This window comes from Podarcis raffonei, chromosome 7 (assembly GCF_027172205.1).
Source record: "Podarcis raffonei isolate rPodRaf1 chromosome 7, rPodRaf1.pri, whole genome shotgun sequence".
Classification (NCBI taxonomy): domain Eukaryota; kingdom Metazoa; phylum Chordata; class Lepidosauria; order Squamata; family Lacertidae; genus Podarcis; species Podarcis raffonei.
Genome location: NC_070608.1, coordinates 75,347,571 through 75,373,543, shown reverse-complemented (window position 1 = coordinate 75,373,543; position 25,973 = coordinate 75,347,571).

The window sequence follows — 25,973 nt, the reverse complement described above, 5'->3', positions numbered from 1 at the left end:
GCCTCACCATCCCCACTGCTGACTCCCTGCTGCTACTCAGCTTCAAAAAAGAAAAGAAAAAGAAAATGTGTCCCAGGATTCATTGAAAAAAAATCTGGTAACCATACGCTGCACCAGAGCTGCTTCTTACAAGGTTTAATGAATGGGTTGGAGTACCATTTGAATGGATGTCCACACAGATGAGTTTCTAGGGAGCAACTTGAACGCTCCCTTTGTAACGTGGTGCCCAGTAGGAAACTGAGAGTTGAAATCTGCTGAAACAGGACTCCATCGAAACTGCCACTGAAATATTGGCAGTTCTGGAAGCAAAAACAAAACAGAATTTCCTTCCCAATATGTATCAGTACCAACCACGTGGTGCTGGAAATCCTTAGTGCATACTTTTGCAGTGCACAGCCTGCTAATAAAATTGAGAATGATCACCAGATCAGACCCATGAAAACATTAATAGCGCCACACTTTGAAATCTCCATTCAGTGAATTGGAGCTTGTGCAGATCAATAGTCTACCTGACACTACCTCTGTCTTCTTCTCAATATTTGCTCTCAGTGTTTTGATGGATGAGGTGCAAGGTGTGCTGGCTTTCATTAGTCTAGTTGGTAGATTAATTAGCTAAAGCTTTTAATCAACTAAGTGGGCCCAATGTTAATCAGTGGGGATCAATAGGGAGAGTTCTGAGCAAACTTGTTTCTTTTATAGGCTATTTTGTTTTTGGTGTGTTATTGCCATGAAAAAGAAAAGGTGGAAACAGACTTTCCTTCTGACAATAGGTAGTACCTTCAGCTAATTAAATGGTAAGTTATCACACACTTTTTCTGGTCTCTCAAAAAGGTACCTAGGCTGAGGTTTTGGAAACATGCCGATTTATTAGAATTTTATCATTTGTTTAATTGATTGGTTAACTACAATGTTTTTAAATGGATGCACATCCCTATCAAAAGTAGTATCTACAAGGCTCATACATCTCTTGCTTTAAGAAGAATATATATATATGTGCATCCAAATTAGGGGTTGTATTCAACTACCGCAGTCTCAACTAGGGCCAGGGCCTTTGGTGGTGAGAGAGGTTGGGGTTGGCCTAGGGTGTGATTGTTTGCTTGTGATTGGCTGTGGTGATCTTTGTTTTCGTGTGTGAGTGAGGTGTGTGTGCGTTTTGGATCAGGTTAGCCATATTGATTTGTATGCTGTTGGTGGATTATTGTCATTGTCCTGTTTCACCACCAAAGGAACACAAGTGAACAACACAAGCAACGCTGACACCAAACTCTACATACATTAAACATAATAGAAACACCGCCACCCGACCCCACCCCCATCCATCTTCCCTCTCTCCACCCCCCCTTTCTTTTTTCTTTCTTTTTTCTTCTCCCCCTAATGCCTCAACAAATGAAACGGATTTGTAAAAATGTTACATGGAAGAAGAAGAAAAAATACGAGGCACTACACTTCTGTAAAACAAGAAAATCCTTAATAAAAAATATTTTTAAAAAAAGGAAGGGGAAAAAACTAGGGCCAGGGCCTTTTCAGTACTGGCCCCAACTTGGTGGAACGCTCTGTCACAAGAGACTAGGGCCCTGCGGGACTTGACATCTTTCCGCAGGGCCTGCAAGACAGAGCTGTTCCGCCTGGCCTTTGGTTTGGACTCGGTCTGACCCTTATGTTTCCCTCCCCTTATGGTTTTGAACTGTGGGCTACTATTAAAATGAGGTTGCATTTTAAATTGTATTTTAACCCATATTTTAAATTGCCCCCCCCCGAGCCCGGCTCTGGCCGGGGAGGGCGGGGTATAAATAAATTATTATTCTTGTTATTAATTCTGCTAGCAGAAGCAAGAACAATGTCTCCTGCTAGTGCAATGGGGCTCCCCCCCCCCACAAAAATCCACTTCCCCAAATCCACTCTGGAGGGTTGGAAGACGCCCCCTCCCCCGCCACGAGCATCATGCGGAGTGAACAGAGGGAAAAATCATTCCACTGGGCAAGCAGAAATACTTGCACTGAAATAACAATTTCCTTTGTGTTATATTGAACCACACCGCAGGTATAGAAAATTCAGTCTGCATCAGCTTTACATGTATTTTGTACATTGCCTTGAAACATCTGTGTGGAAGTCAACCAATCATTCAATTGTTCATTCATAAGCTTGCTCCCTCTCACTTCTGCTTCAATCTGCAGTAAAAAAACAACAACCCATAATATATACACATGAAAATGTGCATTATTTTTGTATGCATTTCACCCTAAAAGACACATTTTATGCATATTTTGGTATTTATTTTTTAGATGACATCATGTTGCAAAATCTGAAGAAGTGTGAAAACTAAACACAGATAATGGCTTCCCAAAACTCTTATTGTTGAAGCTAACTAATCCTGGTCCAGTGTAAAGGTAAATTGACACCTTTTTAATATTAAAAGTGCATTGTGGTTTGGGAGTCCCATTATATACTTTAAGTGTATAGAAGCGCCTTCATTACATATCTATAAGTGCCAGATGAAAACATTCTCTTCAGCCAGGCATTTGGATGATTAACATTCTATGGCTTTTTAAATGTGTTTGTGGGAAGGGGTTATTGGTTTATTTTGTATTCTCATTTTGTATTTTTCTGTTGTGAATTGCCCTTGTATTTTCAGATGAAGGGCAGTACATAAATTGGAATCATCATCATCCATGTAAATCAGGTCAGCCTCCTTAAAAATGAGGATCAAATCATCAAACACCCGAAAGATTAAAGTAAAGGGACCCCTGACCATTAGGTCCAGTCATGACCGACTCGGGTTGCGGCGCTCATCTCGCTTTATTGGCCAGGGGAGCCGCCGTACAGCTTCTGGGTCATGAGGCCAGCATGACTAAGCCGCTTCTGGTGAACCAGAGCAGCACACAGAAACACCGTTTACCTTCCCATTGGAACGGTACCTATTTATCTACTTGCACTTTGACATGCTTTCGAACTGCTAGGTTGGCAGGAGCAGGGACCGAGCAACAGGCGCTTACCCCGTCGCGGGGATTCGAACCGCCGACCTTCTGATTGGCAAGTCCTAGGCTCTGTGATTTAACCCACACCGCCACCCACGTCCCCCCCCCTAAGATTAAACCCATTCAAATTTCCAGGATGACAGGAAGGTAGAAAGTTTGGAATCCACTGTGACTGACCTGCCACTAAATGAAACGTTCTGATACAAAAATTGTAAAGCAACCCTGTGGATGTATTGTACCAAGGTAGAAGTGATAGTACTTACATATCAAGAGAAATGAAATTCTTTTTCGGCAAGTGTCCTCATGTCACTCCTCTGTCCCTGGAAAAAAAAGAAGCTTCTTTTGAATTCCATTGTCCTATTTTATTTCTGACAAGCTGTCAACAGCTCAGTGACATCCTATCTGCCAGAGCAGATCAAAGCAGACACTGTGTATACCTTGTGCACAGCTTCCAACAAAAGAGCTCAATTGGCCTTTAAAGATATAAAGTGTGACAAGTAAACATCAGTCTGCCTGTAAGAGTCTAAATATGTAAATCTGAATGTGGAGAGATTTTGCCTGGACACCTCAACATGCCTTTTACAGAATGCATTGAAGCAATCGTTGTGGATTTAAATTCCATGTTTTGAAGTGCTGAACTCTGAGGTGGATTCACAATCCTAAAAATATTTCCCTTGAAGCTGGACGAGAGAAGGCAATAAGATTACTGCAGAAGATTAAAACCTTGAAAGACTCCTACTGCAGCAGGATACTGCTGATGAAATTGCTTTTCCGAGTTCAGTTTCTCTTCTGCCTCGAACGTCTTAGGGCAAGAGAGACAGTCAGTTGTGAAAGTCAATGGGGTCAAAGACGTCATCTTTTAGTGCAGCTGGGCAGCAGCCCAGGCCAACATGCCATCTATCTGCGCTGCAGTCAGGGCCCCATCCTTGGAGCCAGTCAGCTGGGTTGATTGGCTTTCTGGGGGAAGGACCTCAGTGTGGACCAAGGAGGGAACCTCTCCTGCTCTGCTCCTAGACAATAAATCAGAGCAGAGCTGGCAGGGGCTGATGGAAACTGTAGTCCAAAACAACTTCAGAGTGCCAGATTCAGGCATGCTGAATTGCAGGCCTGGGCTGGACTTCAGGATTGTTGTCGCAAACTTCTCACCAACCAACCATTGTCTTACTCATTAACTTGTTGACATCTATCTGTCTTGGGAGTCAATGGAGGAGGGCGCCTTTGGGAGTGAAGTCAGGTTGTTGGAAAGCTGCAGCGCCTTCTGCAACTGCAGAGACCGATACAGGAGAGACATGCTTTGCTGCAGGTGGGGCTGATGAAGGCATCCAGCTGTGCTGCTGCAGATGCACCATGGCATTTCTTCTCTCTGTGCTCTACCCAGTGGCGATTCCTCCTCTGGTCCCTGCTGTGGATGCCCAACCTGTCTGTCTGTCTACAGGCACTGCAGTCATATGCAAGGGATTCCCACACAACAGGGATGATGTTGCCAGACTTCATGTCTCATTTGCATACATCTTTGTAACACAGAGTTGGTCTGCCTATGGGCCTGGTGTCTAAAGCTAGCTCCCCAGAGAGTGTGTCCTTGGGATCCTGCCATCTACTTACTTCACCAAACCTTTATTAAAAGGCAAAGGGACCCCTGACCATTAGGTCCAGTCATGACTGACGCTGGGGTTGCGGCGCTCATCTCGCTTTATTGGCCAAGGGAGTCGGCATACAGCTTCTGGGTCATGTGGCCAGCATGACTAAGCTGCTTCTGGCGAACCAGAGCAGCACACAGAAATGCCGTTTACCTTCCCGCCGGAGTAGTACCTATTTATCTACCTACACTTTGACGTGCTTTCAAACTGTTAGGTTGGCAGGAGCAGGGACCGAGCAACGGGAGCTCACCCCGTTGCGGGGATTCAAACCGCCGACCTTCTGAACGGCAAGTCCTAGGCTCTGTGGTTTACCCCACAGCGCCACCCGCATCCCCAAACCTTTATTAGGTATTACAAATAGAGGCCATCCTAAAACATCCATATATAACGTTTAAAAATATATACAAATAAACAGCTGTGTAAAATAGGTAATAACAAGGATTTTCATTGGAGTCTCTTCCCACTAAACAGTGCCATTCACCACTCTAAGAGATACTATTGACAAAAACTCAGCCACCCTTGCAGTTGTTTCCGGGTTAATGTCAGACAGATAGAATTTGATATTTTCATTGTTCTGTGATGTTAGATTACCCCAAAATTGGGATAGCATGCGTTTGTGTAGCTGGTTGTATAATGGACAGTAGAAAAGAATATGTTCTACAGTGTCCGTCACATTCAAAGAACATCCACAATGTCCAGTGTTTCTGGGGACGGGATCCTGCTATCCAGCAGGGTAGCACCAGTGGTTGGCACCTGGGGAGGGCACACATGCGCCGGGTGGAGAGCATCCCAGCTCTTGCTGCTGATGCTGCCAGAGCCACCATACCCCCACTGGAGCAAAGCGGGCTGTGCTGCGCCAGCTGCTCACCTGCGCAGGGGGAAGCCCGGCCAGTTGACCCTCTTCCCAAAGTGTGGTGCTTTAAGAAATACTGATCTTTAATTGCTGTACTGCAGTGCCTCAATTTTATCTTATTTGAGGTGCACATTTGGTGGAAGAAGGCAGTGTATCTCATGCTTTATGAGCCATAGCACTGCTTTGCAAAATGCATATACCCATTCTCACACTTTTAAGATGATGAACTCACAGCCCTTGTCCATGCTTGTTTCAAACTAGCATGAAATGGAATTGCGTAGCTGAGGAACTTCAGACGAGTTTGGAACATTAGCATTCAAGCTCTGCACACACCATAAAAGCGCCCGTCAGCACAGCTCGCTTTCTCTTGCTTCTTCTCCGTACACTGTACTGTATTATATATAATTAAAAGGATATTATTTGTCTATACTGAATGGCTGATTTTTCAATTCCATGGTTCGCCTGACAGCCATTTGTGTTTATCTTACTCAATGATGGTTGACAACATTCCAGTAACTTCACACATTCATTTACATGCCCCCCTACAATCCTGAAAATGTATGGGTTGTTTGTCTTCTAACTTTCAAACATTCATATATGCCTTCCTCTTCTCCCCCCCCCCAATAATAATAATAATAATAATACTCACCACAAAGTAGAAAAATAAAGTAGATAAATCATACTTCCGGACAAATCCCACTTAGGACACATCAGTGGTTTCTGTGGCTTCTTCTAACTTACCTCCGTCGGTGGATTAGGGGTGAGGCAATAGAGGGAGTTCACATATATGCAGAGAACCCTGGGAAGTTCATTCTGTTTCTCTGTATTCTTCAGAAGGTATCCCTCTCTAATAGCCTTACCCAACCTGGTGCTCTTCAAATGCTTCTGACTGCAAGCCCCATCGACCTCCATACACACAGTTTTGGACAGGGATAGAAGTCTTCAGTTGATTACTTTACTGCAGTCTTCCTCAATTTTTCAAGCTAGGGCTGAGGGGAGTAGGGGCGGAGGAAAGGGGTGCGGTAGGTGCAGGCCATCCCGGGTGTCACTACTGAGTGGGGTGACAAAATGCCGGGCAGCACTCACCGCAGGGCCTGCAGCGCACTGGAGCCATGCGTCTCTCCTGGGACAGACGCAGTGGCCTGAGCGTGTGCAAGCTCCATGGCGCCCAGACAGTCTGCCCATTGCCTCCCCCCCCCAGCAGTAGGGTGGCTGAGTGGGAGGAGGCAGGCAGACTCCGGAGGCCCCAAGGTGCGTCCCACCCCATGGGCGGTGCCCCCTGCCCCTGAGCATGCCACCCCAGGAGCCCAAGCGGCTTCCTTCACCACTGGAGGGGAGAGCCAGTGTGGTGTAGCAGTAGACTCGTAATCTGGTGGACCAGGTTCGCGTCTCCGCTCCTCCACATGCAGTTGCTGGGTGACCTTGGGCTAGTCACACTTCTTTGAAGTCTCTCAGCCCCACTCACCTCACAGAGTGTTTGTTGTGGGTGAGGAAGGGAAAGGAGAATGTTAGCTGCTTTGAGACTCCTTTGGGTAGTGATAAAGCGGGATATCAAATCCAAACTGTTCTTCTTCTTGTTGTTGTAGTCTGAAATATTTGGAGGGCACCAGGTGGGGAAATCTGCTCTATTCGGTTCCTGTCAGTACGGGCTAGACTAGCTAATGTCAATCAGGGATGAAGAGCAGGTCTGTCTCAATAAAAATGGCAGCCATACAAAGAGACGCATTTTGGAACCATTTTGCGATGAAGAAGGGAGCTCCTAGTGCCTGCTGTCTGGGGAGATCCAGAGGTTTTGCCCTCATTCAGCTGTGCCACAGACGACAGCCTTTTTATTTTATCCCACAGGAACTAAGACCTAGTTTGAACTTGATGGAGAAGCATGAAATGAAAACCCTTTTCCTGGGATGTACCAGTTCAGACTGCAAGTGAAAGCTGACCTATTCCCTCTCCTAAAAAATAATGTGCCTGCAGAAATAGCTTCAGGTTAAAAGAAATGGGATTCCGACTAAAAATCAGGAAAAACTTTCTTTCAGTAAGAGCTGTTTGACAGTGGAACGGTTTCCCTCAGGAGGTTGCGGACTCTCCTTCCTTGGAGGGTTTTAAGCAGAGGGTGGATGGTCATGGACATAGCTGTCAACTTACAGATTTGAAAATAAGGGACCAGCAGCCTTGAAAATAAGGGACCAGCAGCCAAAATAAGGGAACTGCAGCCTCACCTGTTCCAGGCACTGCAGTCTTCCTGTCCTCCTGCAGTCTGGTCAAACTCATGCTGGTAGCTTCGAGAACACTGTCCAACCAACTTTGTAACCAGAGGTTCAACTGAATAGAATCTGAATCACATGCACCACAAGGCCTATGCAGCCTCAACTTAAGATGGCTCCCCAGCCTGGCTTTGCACTGCAAAGTTTGCAGCAGCACGTGCAACAAAATGGCATCGAGCATTCAAAACCCCCCTCAGCTTGCATTAACTAGCCACACACAAGGCATGCAAGCTCCACCCCCCAGTCGTTCTTAGACTTCTTATTGGGTAAGCAACACAGCCAAGCAACACAGTTGGAGCCTCCCTCCTCCCTGGCCGGCAGGGAGGGAGGGAGGGAGAGGAGCTGCTTCCTTTGAAATTTAAGGGACATCATTTAAGGGACATTTAAGGGACATCCAGCAATAAGGGACAGCAGCGGGACATGGCGCTGGAATAAGGGACTGACCCTTCAAATAAGGGACACTTGACAGCTATGGTCATGGATCTGTCATGGATGCTTTAGCTGAGAATCATCCATTGCAGGGGGTTAGACTAGATGACTACAGTTCTATGTTTCTGTTATTCTACGGCCTCAAGAAGGCACATTTTTCAATAATGCTTGATTGCTTCACATGCAGGTTTCTAATCACATCTGTGAAGTCTCTGAACACCTCACTTTCTGCTATCACATCATTTCAAGTGCTGCTGGAGTCCCTGCCCATGTGTTTATACATATCATTCTTCTTGTTGTTGTCTTCTTAAACTACAAGGACTTTTCTTCCTACTGTTTTTTAGACTAATCAAACAGTACCTCTAAACCATTTGCAGATTCACAGTCAGAGGTTATTGGTGGTGTGTGTGTGCTTGTTTGTGTGTTCATTTAATTATTCGGCTCCTAGAAATTCTTGGTGCCGGCACTCACATTTCATTCACCACAGGCAAATATGTTTTATTCCCTGGACTTCCGCAATTCTCTCCAGACATACTGAAGTATCTGTCAATCACTATTCCATGTTGGGGCACAGTGCATAAACAACATTTTCATAAATTAAGCTTCCCCTTAGCATAATTACTTTGTGTGCATCTCTCACTGAGAGGAAAGGAAAATGTTTGTCTTTTGTTTACTGACTACGAAGCTGTTTTCTTGAAATATGACTATTGTTGGTGCATATTCCTTTGAACAATAGCCCCAAACGGTTTAAGATAAGCTCTCATTATTGAATTTGCATGCTTCCTGTGTGTAAGTGTAGAGCACAGAGCCTTGCTTTTGTCTTCCTTAGAAAGATGGCAAGACCTGGGTAAGATTGCTACATTTGAATTCTCAAAATTTGGATGGCCTAATTTGCATATTATGTTGCTAATTATGTAAATCAGGCACTTTACTTGTTGATCCCTTTACCAGTTGCTTTTTGTCTGATCTAAGCAACTATCTCAAAAGTTGAGGAAGCATCAGAGGAAGCATATTTTTGCATGACCACTTGCTCCAGCCAGGTTTTGCCTAAGCGTTCTGTTTAGATAACAGCTAATAGCTTGTACGTGGGTGGCACTGTGGGTTAAACCACAGAGCCTAGGACTTGCCGATCAGAAGGTTGGCGGTTCAAATCCCTGTTAAGGGGTGAGCTCCCGTTGCTCGGTCCCTGCTCCTGCCAACCTAACAGTTTGAAAGCACGTCAAAGTGCAAGTAGATAAATAGGTACCGCTCCGGCGGGAAGGAAAACGGCGTTTCCGTGCGCTGCTCTGGTTCACCAGAAGCGGTTTAGTCATGCTGGCCACATGACCCGGAAGTTGTACGCCGGCTCCCTCGGCCAATAAAGCAAGATGAGCGCCGCAACCCCAGAGTTGGTCATGACTGGACCTATTGGTCAAAGGTCCCTTTACCTTTACCTAATAGCTTGTTGGAGAGAGATGGAAGTTCTTTTTTCTTCTAAGTCTTGAACCTGGCAGATGGGTTCTTTCTTTTTTAAAGCACCCTCATTTAGCCTGCAGAGATTATCCTTGTTTAGAAGAAAATGGGTAACCCCAGGGTTGGATTAAGACCTTTAGAGGCCTAAGCACTTAAAAGATTTTGGTGCCCCCATACATAACGTATCTAATTCAAAATATAAACAATAATAAACCATAAAGTAAAATTTTATTTCTTGAAATGAAATAAAACTTACATTAAGATGGAAAATAATGATTTTTTTTTGTATACTTCCACTTTATGTATTACTATTTTATCATTATGTATTTTTTATTAGTGTGTGTGTGTGTGTAATTTTCTCATTTATTGTAGGAGTCTTTTTTGTGGAACTTGGTTCAGCTGCACCATATGGTCCAATGGTAAATCTGGCAATGGGGGAAAAATTGTATTGCGTCCCTTCCCTTGATGCCCCAAGCATGTGCTTATGTTGCTTAATGTTTATTCCAGCCCTGGATAACTCTCATAGTCGCATGAGACTGTTTGAATGGAAGGGGCAAAGTCAGCTCCAAATCCATAGCCCCTCCACAGATACCTCAGAACAGAATCTGTTCCAAAACATTTGAGTTTCAATGCGCATCTTCCGATTGGCCGACAGCTAGGTTTTTGCACAAAGGAAGCTGTGTCGTATGTTTGGGTCTGAGGAACGTTTGAAAACTGGAGCACTTACTTCTCAGTTTTCAGCGTTTGGGAGCCAAAACGTTCAAGAACGGAGCCGTTCTTGTTCCAAGGTACCACTGTATTGGGTTCCACCTTCCATGAAGTGTAGAGAAGTTCAAACTTCACCTCTATCAAGAATTTATGTGAATTTTACCCCAAGACTTTTTTTTTTGCTAACAGGGAGTCCTCTCCTCTATAGACCATTCTTTGCATGACTATAAGGTTAGAACACAGTCCTATGTTGTAAACTGTAAAAACCGCCACAGTCTTGTTTTTAGAGCTTTTAGCTCACACTTTATGGTTGCTCATTCATTTGAATAGATTATTGTCATGCCTGAAGAATGTGCCAAAAAATTAATGTCTTAAAGTTGAGCAGGCCCACAGGACGCTCACAAGTTCTGAATACAAAGTGTAAAAATGCCAGCACTTAGAAAATGAAGGCTTTAATCTCCCCGTTATTAGTTTTGCATCTTTTCGAGCATAATAGCGAGGCACCCTCTCCTCGCAGGAGTGTGGGAAAATAACTGCTTTTGTAGAATTGCTTCTGACCCTGAAAGGAAATTGTTCTAGAAGCACAAAGTTATCATATTATGCATCACAAAGAAATAAATCAGTTATGTGTTGCCAGCAAGTATTTATTCCCATTCAAAGGGTAGTAAATTTAACAATGCAAAGTAAAATTAATAAGAACAGCCCTGCATTCTTCATTTGGATATTTTAATAAGCAGTTCTGAAGGATAATTACTGGAATTTTTATATAGTTTAAAGCTGGCTCTGCACTAAAATGGGTTTCTATGAATAAATAAAATGTAGCAATTTTCACTACATCTGTTAATTAAGATATGTTAACTAGATAAGTAGCAATGCCATTTACTCATTGTAATTTTTTTTGGGGGGGGCGCGGGATAAATCACAGAAAGCTACCTATTATCCCCTTCACAATCTTAGCCCACATACTGAGAATGTGAACTCCATGTGGAAGCACAGCAGGGAAGGTATAAAACTGAGGTTATTTGACGAAGGCTTCTTTCGCTGTTATATTGATTATGTTTCTCTTTCCTGCTTAACAGAACGTTGCTGCGGTTCCTCTGAATTTTTTCTAGAGCAGAAAGTATTGATAGATATACTATTCATATGTTTATAGAACACTTTTATTTCGAAAAGGGAACAACATGCTAACATCTCGTGGGGATCTGCAACAAAATGTTGTCATATATCACTAGGCCCGGCACTTCATTAATGTATGGAATCCCTACCATAAAAAGCATTGATCGTGTTGACAAAGGATTAGACAACCCACAGACATTTTATCAATGAAGATAAATCGTAATGGAATCTTAATGGAATCCTTCACGTTTAGAAGGCCTGCAGTGTACCTCTGAATACCTGATGCTGAGGATAAAGGGTTGTGTCCAAAGTGTCATTAAGTAAGCCTTCTGTCAGAGCAAAGATTTTATGTTGCACAATGGGGAGTGCTCCCGTCCATTTCACTGGCATGTTCCCTAAATCTGTTGTGGGCGTTGCCCCATCCTTCCAGGGCAGATTTGAGGAGGGGAGGATGTCTGTATAGGGAAGGAGAGGGGCAAAGTCCCATTGCACAAACAGAAATCATTGAGGAGATGGGATATGTTAGTTGTATACTACTCATAGAGCAGAGGAAGTTGGTTACCTTTATGCCATCCTACTTTCTGTAGGATGCTTTCTGTAAGAATCCGACTGGTCTTCTAAGATAGATTGACCATTGCTGTAACCCAAATGGGTTTTCCCACCTGTGTTCTTAGCTGAAATCTAATTTATGATTTAATCTAGAGGGATGAAAATACAGGTGATATGGGTGCGTTAGACATACACAGAGTAGACCCATTGAAATTAATTTACTCAATGGGTCTACGCTCTGTTTGTGGCTTATTTGGCTAATTACCCAATGTGCGTTAAAAAAAGTTTCATCTTTGCAAATTTAGTCTTGTTTTGCATTTTTCTGTTGTGTACTGGGATCTTCAGCTGGAGGGTGCTATACACACATAGTTAATTTAATAATACTACTACTAATAAAAATATTAAATAAAACTCCCATCATGGGAGTTGTAGGCTGAAACATTTGGAAGGTGCCAGATTGAAGAAGACTGGCCTTGATCGTTGTCTGAAAGCACATGATGCAGAAACATTAATGAGGCAAGCTGGTCTGGGTTCACCCTTTGGGAGTACCTGAGAACTCTACACTGCTTTGAGCATCATGGATGAAAGGTGGAATATAAATGTAAATAAATAAATGTGGTGTCACAAGAGAAAAGATCCTGCAGATTGAATGAAATAGAGGTATGGAGTTCTTCGCAGGGGACCATTACTTGTCCTAACACAAGATTGGAAAAGTAGTTGAATTTGAGACATTTTTTAAAAATACAAAGACCTACAGAAATAAGCTTTTAAGATCCATGCACTCACTGGTACTTACATTTAGGGCTTACGTATTTGCACTTATGGTTCTGAAACAGCTGTCCCCTGTGTCAAATAGGGGATCTTTCAAAAGTAGATTGTGGGGTCTGTCATTCCAAGAAGAACCATAAACAATTCTCACAGGACACTTCCTTGGACCCTAAGCAATGTGATGTGCTATTTTGCTATATAAGCCCCCCAAAATTATGTACTAAGAAGTATTCAATTAAAGGAATGGACACTAAGCATATCAAACCTAATCAGTAGTGAAAATTAACAAGAGATTGCGCATGAGCAATTTAGATCAATTCACCAGTGGAAGTTAATTTTGGAAATAATGTTTTTTTGTTTTGTTTTTCCCCCAGATAAAAGGAGCACAAAAATGGAAAACAGAGCCTCAAGCAGGCTATAACTCCAAATAGCATTTGTTTGTTTTTTGTTCAGTTTTTACAAAGGAAGATCAAGACAGCATCCCCAGGTAATGTAAGCATCTGCAGATGGAAAACTCTTCCATCTAAGCAACATTAAGCTGATTGAAATATCAAGTACTGGGTGAAGGCAAGCTATCTGAAATATCAGTAACCTGACCATGAACATATACAGTTGTATCTACCTGCAGTATCAGCATAACACCATAATTTATTATGTTTCACTGGTGCACCAGTAATCATCTACATTGTCACTTTCAACATGGCTACATACAGAAGCAGCTTAAGATGCATGAAATAACCTGCAAATAATAATAATAATAATAATAATAATAATAATAATACAACAAATAACCTGGTAAGGAAAGCACAATCCATGTTAAACAGAAAAGAGACAACCCAGAACCAAAGTTAGATTATTATTTTTGGCTGATCTAATGAAGGCTATAGTTGTTTAAGAATTGTATGTAGTTGTTTAAGAATTGTTTAAGAATTGTATGTAGTTCCTCTGCTATTATTTTATAAAATGAAAACTAAAAAATGGAAATGCAGAAAATTCCCAACATTCATTCCTGCTATATCAAATTTGGGATGAAATTGTCATATCCAATTTTTAATGTGGTTTTATGTTGCCTTCTGTAAACATATAAATAAATAAAAATTGAAGTGTGCCTATTGACAACACAGTTTCATCAGTGTCTGGTCCTCCCCCCAAACCTTGATTGGCCAGTTACTGGTTTTATTATAGCAGTTTTGTTCTTATTGTTCTCAATAGCAAAGGGTATTGTTTGAAAAAATAATATTTTTACATCACTGGGTTCTCATGACAGCTCTGTACATTATGTTAGGTGGTGAGATTTGCCCAAAGTTACCAAGAAGTTTCATGGCGGAGCAAGGATAATCTCATAACCAAACACTGTCTTGCCCCAGTTGCTGAACTGGAATGTGGAAAGGTGTGTGAAACCTTTGGGGTGTTAAAAGTATGCTGTTTGTTTACAAGATATGTTTCTTTTGCTGCTGGGGGGCCAACATTATCCCTGTTCACAGTCTTGGTTGGAATGGAATCAACCATCACAATGATGTAGCATTACTCTACATAGCAGGCAATGAAAGGAGTTTCCACCAGAGAACATCAGCTGCCTCCATTTTGTGTGTTCCTTCATGAGCACGTTGGCTTCCATTTTGTCTGGAAAGAAAGGCTGGGGAAATCTAGAAAACTAGTTTCCATCAAACTCTATTGAAATGGTCAAGAGAGAATCTCCAGCCTCTTTACAGTGCCATGGACCTCCTGAAATGTTTATTGCTTTTCCTCTTCCTCTTTCCTTTGCTATGTGGCAACATGCACAGCTGGTCTTTGAGATGCTACACTTTTGATTGGTTTGGAGGGAGGGGAGTTTATTAACTAAGCCTGGTCCCTGCTGTAGTGGAATTGCCCCTAAAGTTGTTATCTATCTCCTCCCAAGCTTCAGATACAAATAACAATGCTAAAGTAGATTCTAACCATTATGAAAGTTCACTTAGGTCAATGTTAATGGTCCTAGGAAGCTCGATATTCAGTTGAAATGCAGTGGGTCATTTCAGTTTGATGTTATAAGGTATAGGGAATTCCAAAAGCTAAAGCTGGCACCTAACTACATTGAACTTCTGCAAGGAGGTTAAAGCTGCAGTGAGGTTGATAATAGCAGTTCTCATGACACAGTTTATCTGGCTTCGGAGAAACTACTTTTGTGAAATACAAAATGACAGGCTGCTGATAAGGAATGAAGCACCAGGGATTGAGGGCAGAATCAGAGGAAGCAATGTGCTGAAGACACAGTATTTGCAAAGTAAAGTGTTTACCCAGGTCTCTCTGGGGTCAATGGTTAGATTGAAATTTTATTTACATAAATGGCTTACATGAACAGTGGAAAGTAGGAAGTTCAAAGGGATTCGTCAGCTGTCCTGCCGGGTGTCATGGTTTGGTCCTGATGAATTACTGCAAATTCAGTTCTTTCTTTTCTGTTGTTGTTGCTGAAGCTAACTTTATCTTCCAAACAGAAAAAGAGATTTGCAATAGTGAAAAATGGAATTGGCTTAGGTAATTAAAAACCAAACTCAGGCTGCTCTCTTTGAGTGTCTTTCATCCGACTCACAATCTAATTTGTGTTGCAGGACAGTAAAGATTTGGGTCTATGAGCCCAGGTGAGAGTTAAAGGGAAAGTAGTTGACCTCTTTGTCTATGGAAGAAAATATTTGGGCCTCTGCTCATGGGGCTGGATCCTTGTGGTGCTAGCCTTTCCCATGTCCAAGGGCAGAGATAATCTTCTGTTTCTATACAAGGAAAAGAGGGGTGGGGGAATAATGGGAAACAGAAATGGTCAGGGAAAATAAGCCTTGAGTTGTTTTGCTTGAGTACTCTGGCATCGTAAGAACATATTGTATAGCCCATCCAGTACTGCATTCTGTTCTCATGATGGCTAACCTTATTCCTGTGGGATATGCCAGTAGTCCTATGTGTCCCTAATTCCCAGTTGTGATATCGCTTTAAATGTCTTCCAGCTTGTACAAGTTGAGATTGAATCATGACAAGACAGAAGTACTGTTTTTGGGGGACAGGGGGCAAGCAGGTGTGGGGGACTCCCTGGTCCTGAATGGGGTAACTGTGCCCCTGAAGGACCAGGTGTGCAGCCTGGGAGTGATTTTGGACTCACAGCTGTCCATGGAGGTGCAGGTCAATTCTGTGTCCAGGGCAGCTGTCTACCAGCTCCATCTGGTATGCAGGCTTAGACCCTACATGCCTGCAGAGTATCTCACCAGAGTGATGCATGCTCTAGTTATCTCCCGCTTGGATTACAGCAATGTGCTCTACATGGGACTACCTTTGAAGGTGACCTGGAAACTACAACTAATCCAGAATGCAGCAGCTAGATTGGTGATTGGGAGCAGCAGCCGAGACCATATAACACCCATCCTGAAAGACCCACATTGGCTCCCAGTACATTTCCGAGCACAATTCAAAGTGTTGGTGCTGACCTTTAAAGTCCTAAATGGCCTTGGCCCAGTATACCTGAAGGAGTGTCTCCACCCCCATCGTTCAGCCCTGACACCGAGGTCCAGCTCCGAGGGTCTTCTGGAGGTTCCCTCACTGTGAGAAGTGAAGTTTCAGGGATCCAGGCAGAAGGCCTTCTCGGTAGTGGCACCCACCATGTGGAACACCCTTCCATCAAGGAAATAAACAACTATCCGACTTTCAGAAGACATCTAAAGGCAGTCCTGTTTAGGCAGTCTGTTTTGGGAAGTTTTTAAGGTTTGAAGTTTCATTCTGTTTTTAGTGTTCTGTTGGGAACTGCCCAGAGTATTATTATTATTATTATTATTATTATTATTATTATTATTATTCAAAGATCATGCAGATATTAGTTGTATAGAGAATATTTTTGATAGACAACAGATCAAGGTGAATTCCACAGAGATAATTTCTTTTTTTCCATCTTCAGAAGAAACCTCTACAAAATATTTGTGATTGCCTCTGCTTTGGGATAAAATACTTTGAACGAAGGGATTTTATTTCAGAAACAGTGATTGGTCTGGCTTAAATGTTACATCCCTTGGTTTTGTGCCAGTGCAAACTAGGAGTGCTTTCTATTTTCTAGTCCAAGTGACTTCCAATCCTCATAACATATTTTCCAGATACAAAATATAGATATATATGCAGAACATAATTTAACTTAGGGCTATGTACAAATGCCTTCCTCAGACTTTTCAGGAGCCTCATTTTCCCTTTGGAGACCACAAAAAACAGAGAGGGGGACATTTTGGCTATGTTTAGAGGGTGCATAAAATGTTAAGGATGGGGGGCAGGAAATTCACTAGTGTTCATCTTAACTCCTCACTGTTGCTAGTCCTGTATATTACCCTAGAATATAATTACATCATTGGCATTGGTGGCTGCCATCTCCCCCCACAAAAAAAACCATGGGAAGTCCTCTCAAAAGGCACATTTAAATATGTTTTCAAATATATATTTAAATGTGTATTCTGCCACACCCCCTCTCAGAATCCATTTATAAATATGTTTTTGATAAATTGCTGAGAACTACATTACAACATTCAGGGAAGTGCAAAATTCATTGCACAGCTATGATCCAATGTGCACTTTAGTCCAAAAGATGTAGATCACATCAGTTCATATAAGAATTACATATGCAAAGATCTAATCCCTCAAGCATCCCGAACCATAAAGTGGAGTTTGTCACTTGCAGCAATTAATTATAGCCCTTATCCAGCAGAGGTTTTGATCTATAAAGCCTGAAATAACAATCCTGATATGTTATGAACACCAGTTACTATTTAATTTGTGCCACTAATGAGCTGGATGTTTTACAGAGCACAGAGAGGAAGTGGCACTTAGATGTTTGAAGAGGCCAAGGGCCTCCAAAGTTTGCATTGATTTCTCCCCCTCTACTGCCCTGGTTACTCTCCTCTCCTCTGACCAAGCTGTGGGGAGGGGATCAAAGAGATCCCTTACCATCAGGATGGAATGCAAGGGAATGGATCCCTTTTTCTTTATTTTTCCTGAAAACAGAAAAAGACATTTCCTTCCCTTCCTCTTCTTACTAAGAAGCAGGGAAGGGGGAAAATGGTTTCCTATTCTAACCTTTCTATATAATTTTTTTAATGAAGATTGTAGATGTACTGGCGCCAGCCCACCAGAAAACTACTTTAAAAAGTTTTGAGGGGAGGTTAGAAAAAGAGAGCCATTTGACCTGACCGCCGGCCTGATTAGTCCCCTGATTTTTGTCCCCCCTTCTTTTCTCTGAAGTCATTTATTTATTTTACCATATGAAATTCTTAAAAAATTCAAATACATAACCATATACAGAGATTCCTCCAAATCTCAGGACTCCCCCCACCTCCTCCCTGGAGTTTCATTTTAAACATTAAAAACTGCATCTTCTTCTGCACTCTATTATATCAATCCATATTTTCCATGGTAATTGTTATCCCTGTCCCCCCCCCGCACCATTTCCCCCACAACTTCAGCTTACTAGGTGGTGCTGATTTCATAACTGCTCTCAGAATGAACCTACAGGCAGTTGCACTGGCCACATGGGGCCTAGAGGCACCACAAGAAATTAAAAATGGCAGCTAGAGCTGTCTTGAGTTGGAATGGGAAACCTTTTGTGGACTGAAGATAGCACCCCTTCATGGGCAACCTTCCAGAGGCCACATGCTCCTGTTGGGCAAGTCCAGAGGCCAAAACAGGCAGAGCACCATATGTGAACCCTTACCCCTGTACAAATGAATGCATTTCAGCTATCTGAAAGTTAGAGAGTTTTACACAGAAATCATTCCATCCTCTATTCAAGTAAGCAAGAAGCATTACCATTGTTCAAGGACACATGCTAGTTAGACAAAAGCACAGAGCAGGGATGCTGAGGGATGTGTCTTGGGGAGAGGATATTGTCTGAGGAATGATCTGAGGACCAGAAAGAAAGGTCTGGAGGGCCAAATCTGATGTTCTCCACTCCTGTTCTGGAGCATGAGTCTGGCAGCAGCATGTACACTGTATAATGTTTTTCTTTTGTTTTTCTTTTAAAGGAAATACATTATGGGGAATGCCAATAACTGTTCCCCACAATCCAACCCTTGTGGGATCACTGAAGACAGTAGTGATGTGATCACTACCCAACAGAAGGGGCAGACCAATCAAAATCTTAGAAAGCCAGCATTCTTCACAGTGGGGTAAATTGTGCCCGTGTAACTTATCAATATTCCAAACTTTATTTAGGAGCAGGACTGAGTCCTCCCACCAGATGTCAAAGAGAACAACAACTACCAGACTTTTAGAAGACATCTGAAGGCAGCCCTGTTTAGGGAAGCTTTTAATGTTTGATGTATTACAGTATTTTAATATTTTTTTGGAAGCCGCCCAGAGTGGCTGGGGAAGCCCAGCCAGATGGGTGGGGTATAAATAATAAATTATTATTATTATTATTATTATTATTATTATTATTATTATTATTATTAGCTGGCCCAAGCCTGGCAAAGTGAAGAAGACGAAGACGAAGACGAAGACGAAGAAGAAGAAGAAGAAGAAGAAGAAGAAGAAGAAGAAGAAGACGTTTCCCCAGCCACTCTGAGCTGCTTCCAACATATATAGAAACATAAGGAAACATTACACATTAAAAGGCTACACTATACAGGGCAGCCTTCAGATGTTTCCTAAAAGTTATATAATTACTCATCTCCTTGACATCTGATGAGAGGGCGTTCCACAGTGTGGGTGCCACTACCGAGATGGCCCTCTGCCTCGTTCCCTGTAACTTCACTTCTCGCACTGAGGGAACCTCCAGAAGGCCCTCGTTGCTGGATCTCAGTGTCTGGGCTGAACAATGGGAGATGCTCCTTCAGGTATACTGGGCCGAGGACGTTTAGCTCTTTAAAGGTCAGCACCATCACTTTGAATTGTGCCTCTAAAATAGAGTTTGGCTTACACAAACCATTTTTTTTGGTGGGGGGGGGCAGTGTTGCTTCTTCCAGGTTCCTAGTACACATGGCCAAGTAGAATGGTGTTTGGAAAAGGTATGTCTCCCCCTGCCTTGCCACACCTCTGGAACATCCCTTGGGGGAGGGATGAGCCCCAGTTGACCCAGGAAGGAGGACTTACAGCAGCACATCTCCAGCTGAGATGGGATGAAGGACTGGCATAGTCCCATGAGAGCCCAAGCTCATCTTCTCCCAACTCTGCACATACCAGCAGTTCTTGACCTTGAATTGCTCTCTCCTTCAGGAGTGCATCATGTATAGGTTTATCTCATTCAATTACACCAGAGGTCTGATTTTTTTTGGAATGGATACCAGGAGCAAGCTCCTACAAAATAGTTGCCTAAACAGATGTTTCCGAAGAAGCCACGTTTAATAACAGTACCCGTGCTAACTTGCAAATTTATTCTAAATGCAACTCATGAGGCACCTAATGGTATCATTGGAAATGAAAGGCTCAGAGCCTGCAGTTAAGAAGGCAGACAGATTAGGGATGGGGAGGGGTTGCGATGCTGTTAGGCTGCTATCTTCTTTAAGGGATATGAAGCTTTGCATATTTTCTTCATTATGTTCCGATTTCAGTGGAAGCTTTTGTGACAAGCTCAGCTTCTTTTCAGTCAAACCGCTACATCGCCGGACCTGAGAGCAATTCACATATGCTTCTCTGTGATGACTCAGCCCCAGAAGCTACTATCAAAAGAGTTTTACTCCCTCGGGCAACTTCTGTTTGTCTCTGTGTACAAATAAGCGCAAAAGCAGCCACTTGGAAACACACACGGGAAACTGATTACACCAGTCCCCTTCGCGAAAGTGATTACAATGCTGATGATAAAAAGAAAGAAAAATGAAAAGACAAAGAGAATCCCCTGCAGACGCTTTTGGATAATGCACACTTTTGGAAAGAAAACTCCTGTTTTGTTTTTGCAACTTAAAACAAAACAAAAATGAATAGGAAAGCATTTGGGTCTGTGTGGGGGGAGGATGTCTTTGTGGGGGGAAAGTATAAAAAGCTGCTAGTTATTCTAAACAGAAATCTTAAAAGAGGCCTGCACAATTTGGAGAGTTGAGCCAACGAAGCTCACAAACCTTTGTGGCAGGCCACAAAGAGGGGAGTAGACAACAGGGACGAGGGAGGAATCCATAGAACTTGAATTCCAAAGTGGAATCATCAGATTCAATCTGTGAAGATCATGACCGGGATTGGATCAGGAGTCCACTCCAGAATCTGCCTTTAATGGGCACCTGAGGGCTGCGGCGCTGTCTGGTAAGCATTTTATCTTGCCTCTAGAAAGCTCTAAAATAGGTCATCCAGCCACTCATGGTCTGGAGCAGCTATTCTGTGTGGGGCTCTGTGGTGCCACACACTTTGAATAAAACAGAGCAAGTCCCCCTGGGAGCAATGGGACTTGATGATGTTTGGTCACTTTTAGGGGGAATTGCATGGTGAAGAATATTGATGCCACCATGTAAAGATATACATGCTACATTTCCCCCAGTTTAAATCAGCTCCACAGAAGACATGTACTCTGCACAAGGAAACCTATGGACATCCAGAGGCTTCCTTCCTCATCTCCATGACAACAAAGCATACAATTCTTTCCTGTCCCTGCAACACCCTCCTTGCCCTTCAATATTAGTGGCACCTTCCTTTTATACCCTCAGCCAGTCTTCACAATCATCATAAGGTTATGCCATCAGAGGTCGAGCAGCTACTGCTGTCTCTCTCCCAGGGTGCCCTGAAGAGGATAATCTTTATTTTTCTTAACTGAAAAAAGAATAACCTGTTGCCAAGGATTTGTAACAGGGTTCTGTTGAGTTGGGACATCATGCTTGCAATACTGGTGTGAAAAGGACAGAAGCTAACTCGAACTATAGCTCTCTTGAGGCATTCAGTTTCCCTATACAATTAGAATTATGTGAGGGATAGTTGGGGTGCGATTGTCGCATCCCTTCCCCCTCGGTTGTGCCCCCATGCCAGTTATCATTGCATGAACCAATGTGTTGAAGAGTGGATGTCTGCAGTGGTGAGCTTGCTTTACTTGTGACAACCCACTACATGACTGAGAACTCTGATCAAGATGGCAGACCGTAGATGGCCATTGACAGATTGTTGCCAGTGGCTCTCTATCCCTTTGCCATCCCAAAGCACATTGCTCATGGTCATGCCTATGCAATATTCATTTCCGAATAGCTCCCTGAATGGTGGCTGGCTGTGCTGCTTTCAAATGGGAGCCAAATCTGGTTCTCATCTGTTGTGGCAGCCCATCATCTTAATTCACTGAAAACACTGTGCCCTGGCCTATATGTCAATAGATTGCATAGCTCTATAGAGTGATATTTTATAGATTAAATAGAACTAAAGGCCAGGACTTTGTGTTTTCAGAAAATGGAGGTGTTGCTGCAGCTGTCAGGGAGAATGGTGAATAGAGGCACGATCAGGTCAGGTCAGTGAAGATACCTTCTGATCCCCTATGGCTCTTAGCCAATGCCCAACCTAGATCACTTTTGCCACCAGACCTGGCAGAACACATTAAAAAGTACAAAGGCTCCCTGCCACAGATGTTTTTACTGCAGTACATGGAGGAGGGGGAAGTAATAGGTACATGACAAATGTGGTGGAGCTAGCTAGTGCATCCTCACCTATGAGGAGAAGAATGCCTGAATAGAACTAATGGTTACTAAATGAAATCCAAGATAGAAATGTTGGCAGATCTCAGATTCAACCATAAAAGCCAAATGCAGCTGTGCCTTCCCAGTACATCATGGATGGAACAAAGTGAGAACAACAAAGTGAGAAATTTCCTACATCAAATTTCTGATCTTAGTCACCACTTTCAAAAATGTATCGACCCTGTTTAAGGAAAACAAAACACAGCTCAGCAGGAAATATAATTTCCCAGGGCCTTGTCTAGTTTCTCATTGAATCATACAAAATAAGACAACTATTTAAAACAGGTGAGCAATTCTTGAAAAAATACGATGGCCAGCACACACACACACACACACACACACACACACACACACACTAAATTACTCTGCCATTAGCCTAATATTGAAATTGTTCCTGTTTGTAGCCAAGGTGGCTTATTCACTGATAAGGGGTGACATGCAAAAGCAGGCAAACAGAGCTTGCAAAGGGCTCTCCCTGGGAAATGGTTCTCTGCTTGGATTCCTTTCATACTACACAGCTAAAGTGAATGTTCAGTTGTGGTGAAGATAGCCAGTGAAGCAAATGATGAGATTACAGTTCAAAAAGAAGAGATAGGAAAGGGGAGGGGGAGGAGGAAACGATTATTAACATGAATCACTTGATGTTTTTCAAAAGGACCAAGCAAGATACAGGTATTAATAATGCCAATCAGAGATATTAAGGACATTGTAAATTCCTTCACACCTTACTTACATAAAAGGAGAGAACCATTAAAAGTGGTTGGGGTCACAAATATTTAGCTGAACCCTTGGTCCTTACTGGGGAAACCCAGCCAGATGGGTGGGATATAAATAATAAAATTAGTATCATTATCATTATTGCAGTCCACGGTTTTTGAAAAAGCTTGAAGAGGGGAAGGCTGCTGAATGTGCATTATTATTATTATTTCCTTTTTTCAATTTATGTTTCTCCCTTTATCCATGGGTGATGTGCAACATTAAGAACATATCTTATGCAGGATAATCATAAAAACAGAATACGCAATGTAATAATACAATAATCATAATAACTCCTCCCCATTTAACTTGCCATAGACTAGCTGGTGGCCATTTAATGCAATGGAGGTGGGGGGCTCTGAAACTCCTTCTGCCACCGTCTGCCTCTGGTGGAGCTGCTCTTTGAGCCTTGGATTCCCAACCCAAGACTATGGGGCACCCACATGCTCCTTCTCATGAGAGTTGTGGCTCTGGCTGCTGGAGATAAATCACGCCCCCTCACCACCCCTGGCTGTCATGCCACAGATGTCAGCAAGTGTGATGTGGCTGGAGAAGATGGACTGTTCCTGTGAGATGGATCCCTGCACATTCACAGAGACAGTCTGTGTGTGCTCATCACACTTTCCCACTTCAGGCCTTTCCACAACCCTTGACCGAAGAATGGTATACTCCTTCTGTTGGAGATGGTCATCCTCTTCCACCGAGCGTGCAGTTTCGGGAGGGATGCACATGGAGCGGTGAGGGAGGAAGGAGACGCCGGCCTAGCCAACCACATCAGACGAATCAACCCTGGCAATCAATGGGGTGACAGATGTCTCAGCCAGATCACCCTCACATATGAAAAAACAGTTATGTCCCTTTGGAGATGGCAGTATTGAGTCAGTGGCTTGTGTGCTTCTGGCTTGCACTCTTTATAAAGATTTGAGGAGTGAGGTTATTGCCCCTCTATTATTGTTGCTCAATCATTGCTACTGTGTCCTTTTTTTTAAGCAGATCAAGATGACCAGGTGACAGCAAAAACTGCAACGTTTTTAGCGGGGGCAATTAGAATAAGATCTATTATTTGATTATTGATGTAAACCCCCAAAATGTATTTTCTGTCTTCAGTACATTTCATTTTACTTTATTGCTATGGCTAGTGGCTGATGCAAATAAAGATTCTTCTGATTCTGATTCTTCTTCTTTCCACAATGTGTGGACAGCCTGAGAACAGGGTCTAGATAAGCCTGTGCACTTTGTAAACTATAGTAGTAGGACGAATATAAAAAAAGGAGGAAAGAAAATGTTTGTTCAATTTAAACATTGCTTTCTGCAGTGTTTTCTAAAGCACACACATTCACTGGCGTTGCAGAGAAGCATATGCAATTTTACTAATAGTACAGCGCATACTTCAACTCTGTAATGTAATTTTAGAAATTATCCTTTTAAAGCTAGAGCTTAGAAGGAGTGGAACACAAGGCAAAGCAAACCAAGGGGGAAATAAGAGAGCTAAAACTAAAAAAATAAACACCACATTCTCAGCGCTAGTACAAAAATTTCCGAGACATGACAATTGCTTGACAATAATGGAAGTAAAATATTTATACACCTATCCCTCAAATCAAGATACATGAAATATATCTGTCAGGGAACTGCCATCGGAGCCAAGAGTGGAGGTAAGGCTCCCCAACGATGCAGGAGAAGGGACCAGCAGGGAGAGAGAGAACACTTCTTTTGGGGAAGGAAATCGGCGTGACACCAGGAAGAAAGGGGAGCAGGGAAGGACTTCGGAGAGATGGCTCCAAGACTCTTCCACAGAGACCAGCGGGGAGAGCCCAGGACCTCCGCTGGCCATGCCCACTCTGCGCAGAAGACTTCCGCGCAGGGAGGCTAGGCGGAGACTTGGCGTCAAAGAGCTTTTATGTTGGAAGAAGTTCAGGAAACGCCCACTGACAGATTCTGCCAGTGACTGACACAGCCACGGTGAAAGGGCTGTCCAGCCAGGGAAAGGTTTAGCCAGACAACGTTGCATAGAGCAGCAGCCCCCTTACGCACGAGCAACCCCCAATTCCCTTTACAATATCTAAATGGCTATGTTTCTCCCAAAACAGCTGCTGATCATATGTAGCCAAAGACACCATGATTTCTATAGCTGGTTTTTTTCTTTCTTTCCAAAAAAAGGAAATACTGGTAAATCTCTTTCTCAAAAATAATATGCCCCAAAATTGTTAGAGCACTTTCATACCGCTTCAAAACTTAATCGAAGATTCCCTGATTGGTAGTTTAGTCTGAAAAGGATTCATCTTAAGGATTAATACTCAAAATTATAATCATAATGGAGAGCAAAATTGTTAGTGTTGAGCAAATCAAACCACACTATGAAACTGTGGCTTGAGGAAGTTCAGAGACTCTCCATTGACAGTTGTATGAGGAGGCATTCTGAGTAGCATCAGAAACACATGTAGTTTTGAAATACAAGCAAAGTTTAGTATACTGCATACAGATACATTGAAGAATGGATAGCTAGAGAGCGAGAGAAGCTTAGAGGTTCTACATAGATGTTTACATACACATACATTGCTCAGTTAGCTCTACTGGCTTTTTGAACTAGCTTCTGACAACCAACAATCACTACTTTAGCAACAGAATTAAACAAACCTAGGAGTTGAACTAGATTAATGGATCAGCAAACTTTTTCAGCAGGGGTCCGGTCCACTGTCCCTCAGACCTTGTGGGGGGCCGGACTATATTTTGAAGGAAAAAATGAACGAATTCCTATGCCCCACAAATAACCCAGAGATGCATTTTAAATAAAAGCACATATTCTACTCATGTAAAAACAGGATGATTCCCAGACC